Genomic DNA, 5,029 nt, shown 5'->3' on the forward strand with positions numbered 1-5,029 from the left:
CTATTTTACACCAATATTTGGCAACATTTTTTCCCTAAAAAAAATTGACAACAAGTTATTTTGACTTTTGAGGTAAAATACACACTTCTACGAAACCAAAGTTGTATGGTGTATATTTATAAACTGGAAATGTGGTTACCATTTCAACTCATAAATAAATACAGTTTTAAATTTTTTTTCTGATGCTGCTAAATTAAAAAGGCTAGTTAATTCTAACTCCAGTCCAAAAATTACAAAGCAATGAACAAAGTTTGATAACTAAATGAATGTGTTCCAAACTTACAACAGCCTCTTAACAGCTTAAGAAGCTCTCCAAAGTGAGAATTTATATTTAACATAAGCAAATCAAGGTCCCAAACAAAGGAACAGTTGTTCAACAATTTCGTTAACTTTCACTCTTAAAATCATCAAATTTACAATTGTTTCTTTCCACTGCATATCAAAGCATGAAACATGAATCATAAAAAATGAAACTTCGGACCTCTTCATAGCCTAGTAACAACTCTTTTCGTGGCTAACTGTGACCTAAGCATGTGATGTGATGTGCATATCTGAGCTCAAATCCTTTATTTCAAGCCTTTCTTCAAGAAAATAAGATCATAGCTTTCTCTTTTACAATAAATCAAAGATTATAAAAATGCAAAATCAGTAAGGTACATAAAAAAAATCGAACCCTCAAAAAATAAAAATTCGATCTTTCAGTTCTCATCAGTAAGCTTTCTCTTTTCCCCATGTTAAATGTTAATTTGACCTTTCAGTTCTCATTTTTTTTCTTTACTTTTTATCAATAAAGTACAAATTCGAATCAAACATAAAGATCAAATTTTATATAAACTAACAATCATCTATCTTCTTCTGTTTCTTTATCTTAAGTTGAAATCACACACGAACTTACATTATAAAATATGAAATCACACAAGATTAGCATACTATATAATCATAATATAAATCACAAGTAATTACATTATAATATATATATATATATATATATATATATATATATATATATATATATATATATATATATATATTATGAACAAATATCATAGAGAAATTTGTCTAGGTACATTCAAAGAGTCAGAAGCATACTAAAGTCAAAAGCTTAATTTCATAACCAAACAAACAAAATCAGGCTTTCTTGATCCATCACAGCCTTTAACAATTTTTTACACTTCAAGTCAAAATTATAAACATACACTTTTAGATCTGAACTTCAGATTTGCATCATAACCAGTTACATTGGAAATATAAAAAATATACACAAAGGAAAAAAAATATATCTCATGAAAACATCAACATAATGCAAGAAAACATGTATACATATATTTGAACTTCAGATAGTGTTGACGAACACTAACAGGGGTTGATGGATTGAGGAGGATAGTGACTGACCATCTCCTCTTACCATCTTTTCAGAGTTAGAGTTGAGACTGGAGAGAGAAAAAGAGGAACGTTGCAGACGATGGACGGATGTGAGGCTGTTGTGGTGTAAGGTAATGATGGTAAGGTGGTCGTTGGGGCGGTACACAAGTCATATGGGTGGTGGTGAAGGTTGGAGACGGCAGTTATAAATTAGAGTTTGGGGGAGGAGCCGACAATTTAGAATGAAGAGAGTTGACAGGGGAGAGAGTCTTTCAAATTATTAATACTATTGACGACGGTGAGTCTAACCGTCGTCCTCAAAATCACAGGCGGTCTAAACTCGACGTTCTTTCAATCTCGTCCGCATAAACTCGATTTTGGCGGTTTTTTGCGGTTCATCAATCGGTTTCGATGACCCTCCTCCTTCTTCTCCCCACCTCCCACGTTCCGCTGCTCTGTAATTCCTCCCACGATCTCCCCTTATTTCTCTCTTGCCTTCACGATTGCGTATGGAGGTTTCTTTGATTGAAGTATAAGAAAGACTCCACTTCATCTCCAATGTTCCTGAGAACCTCTTTCTTTCACACATTCATAATTCGAAGCTCCTCTATTTCGTCTCCTTCTCTCGCTTCAGATCTTCATCTACAACCCATCATCCCCAATTCATGAACCGTAGCCCAAGTTTTTCAACTGCAGCACGCCTCCATATCCATTGGAAAACCGCCCAAGTCCAAAGAGCTTCTCTTTCCCCCTCTCCAGTAACTTCTCCGCCGACAACCACTGCAATCCGTCGTGCGTAATCGTCATTTTCGTCACTACAGATTGTTCATCAACTTTGTTCAGGTTCGCACTTCAATTTCATTCTAATTTCTCTATTCAAATTTTCTGGATTTGGGGAAACCTTCTTCAAATCACGATGGAGCGTCACTTGACCAAGCAAATCAATTACCAAGCACAACACCACCTTTTGATTGGTCATTCCTTGAACTGAGACAGATTAAAGGTAAAAATCACTTCTATTTGCTAATGTTTTCGTTGATGCTCTCTCTACTAACATTCTTGACCTAGATTCTGTTGGATTTCTTAAATCGTTTCTCATGTTTTGGCTATCGATTCAGATGATTTCCTTCTATATTGATTCTAATCTCTACCACTCTCTCTAATAGTTTTTTTTTGGTTTGATTCTTGAAACCTATCTCTGTTTTTTTAATTTCTCTCTCATTTAATTTATGATTATTCTATATCTACAGGAATTCAATTATGTTGATCGTGAATCTGAAGTAGAAGATGAGAGGTAATAGTTATAATCCATTCCATGTTTTTTTGTACCAATTTTAGTTCATATAGTACCTGAAGGGAATGTGATTAGTTCTGGTGGTTGGAATTTAACTTCGTGTTGATTTCTGTCAAACCATAGCACATAAGCTTTCTAATCTGATCTTCATAAAAATACATACATTTTAATCGGTTATGTTTCTTATTCCAGGTACCTCTTTCGATTGATATTTTAAATACAACTGAATCCGGGTTAGAATTTCATTTTTCATTGTTTCTTTTCTCAGGCTAATAACAAAAAGGTGTTTGGGAATCACTCATTTCGATGCAACCAAAGAGAGGTGATTAATGCAACAATGAGTGGGAAGGATGATTTTGTTCTTATGCCAACTAGAGTTGGAAAAGGCCATACATATCAGGTACTGCATTCCATCTTCTATCATTTATCATTTTTAAAATGTTCAACAAGCTTTTGCTTATTAATTCCAGTAAGTTTTTAAGTTTGCTCTTTTTTTTTCCAGATGCCTACTCTTATTTGTCCTGGTATAACATTTGGTAATCCCACCCTTTGTTTTACTGATCAAAAGTATGTAAGTTGTTGTTTTGCACCTCTTGCAGGTATGTAAATTGCTCTTTTGCACATGAACAGTTCCTATGTTTGGAGTTCTTGGTCGAATTAACAGATTCTAAATGGTAGTCTAATCAGAAAATTTTGTAATGCGAGTTAGTATGTTCTAAAATGATGGCTTGTATTGTGTTATTTTAACGATATTTTAGTTTTTCTAAGTTAATTCCTGTGTAGTTTGAATACCAATTCAAGAAGTTAGGTCATGAAGATAGCATAATGAGAAGGATTAGAAATTAAAGGAAAGCACAAGAACGTTGGGTTCTATTTTTTTTTATAAAGAATTCAACTCATGTCTACTTTAAGTTCATTGATTTCCTTATGCCAAATGTGTTTTTGGTTGCTTAATGTTTGAAATAGTTGAGGAAATACGTAATATTTACATGGGGTCGTGGTTCATTGCCTCTTGCCTCCTGAAAATGAAGGATCATCAAAGAAACGAAAGCATCATATAAGAAAAGGTACCATGAGTTTTAATACAAGTTTATTTATGTTTTTATATTTTCTGTGGTTAATTGTGTAATTTTTTGTTTTGTTGAATCTATGTTCTTTTTTTTCACAGAAGTTTAGTCAAGAGAAAGGTGAAGCCCAATGAGTGACGTGCTGTTTTGGTAATTCTGGATCAATCCATGTAGAAAGAGTCTCATCCCAAGTAAGTTGCATTAAGTTCTTCATATTTTTGTTATCTTTCAAGTGTTGTCTCCTAGGGGTAGTTAGGTAAATTAACCTTTATCCTTAAAAAATATTCTTCCAAAAATGATGCAATCATCCTGAAATTGATCAAGGCTAATGGAACACAGCCAAACACAATTAGTAAAATAATATATTTATTTATTGTAGCTCATATTTGATATTCCAATCACCCTTTGTCACATTAATAAAAAGAACTTGGATTTTTGGACAGATTTTTTGCTCACTTATATTAATTTATTCAACAGGTGGCACAGAACGAGGAGTCATGTGATGTGAAATATGAAATATGAAAGAGAGATACCCTATTTTGGCTTCCATACTAAATTTAGAGTGAAGCATAAGCCATAATCACTACAAGTAAAAGTGATATTTGGCTTCATAGCCATAAGGGATAATTAATGTAGAATTGTCATGATTTTTTTTCTTAATGGGTCCTGTAAATCTTGGTTTGTGTTCTCGATGCCCTTTAATGTCCTCTCTGATTCATAATACTATGGATCTAATATAATTGGAGTTTTATTTACTTACCTTTTCGTGGTTCTATTATTATTTTTTTGCAAAGATTGATGGTTTTATATAAATCGGGTAGATTTGTCATAGTAACTATTGTTTATTTGACACCATGTAAAAAATAATTACTTATATTTTTATAACCAATAATGGCAATGTACTTTTTTCGTAAACAAATAATAGCACCGTACTTATCTTTTTAAACATTAGCAACAATGTAAATTTTTTAATCCAATAATAGCAATGCACTTGCATTATTTTACCGATTATTTAAATAGTAAAGTACGACAATTGTTTTGCAATTTAATCTTTTTTTTTTCTTTTACCTTCATGCAAATAGTCGTTCTAACCCCATGAGAACCTCATGTTATGGGTACCACATATTGAATTTATATCATCAAAAGTATCAACAATGGTAATATTGTTGTCTATTCTATCAAATTATGTATAGTTTATATATTATGTTTCTTAAATTTGGAAAATATTTTTTGCAATTACTATACTTCAGTTCAAAAATTCTATGAAAAATAGCAATGTACTTAAAAGTAGGACGTTATTGTACTT

General features: G+C 32.3%; 1 long non-coding RNA gene across 3 annotated transcripts; it reads left to right on the plus strand.

Annotated features, from left to right (window-relative positions):
• Positions 1-1,449: 1,449 nt before the first annotated feature.
• On the plus strand, positions 1,450-4,482 carry LOC145125971 (uncharacterized). 3 transcript variants are annotated; one of them, XR_013716231.1, is made up of 7 exons: positions 1,450-2,365; positions 2,613-2,656; positions 2,925-3,056; positions 3,159-3,255; positions 3,623-3,723; positions 3,825-3,914; positions 4,201-4,482. It is a non-coding gene; the product is annotated as an uncharacterized LOC145125971 (long non-coding RNA). The 3 variants fall into 3 exon arrangements; XR_013716232.1 differs by having other exon boundaries at positions 1,487-2,365; positions 3,159-3,180; positions 3,256-3,723; XR_013716233.1 differs by having other exon boundaries at positions 1,524-2,365; positions 3,159-3,180.
• Positions 4,483-5,029: the final 547 nt, after the last annotated feature.

Source organism: Lactuca virosa, chromosome 7, assembly GCF_052849685.1.
Source record: "Lactuca virosa cultivar CGN04683 chromosome 7, Lactuca_virosa_CGN04683_v6, whole genome shotgun sequence".
Taxonomy (NCBI): Eukaryota; Viridiplantae; Streptophyta; class Magnoliopsida; order Asterales; family Asteraceae; genus Lactuca; species Lactuca virosa.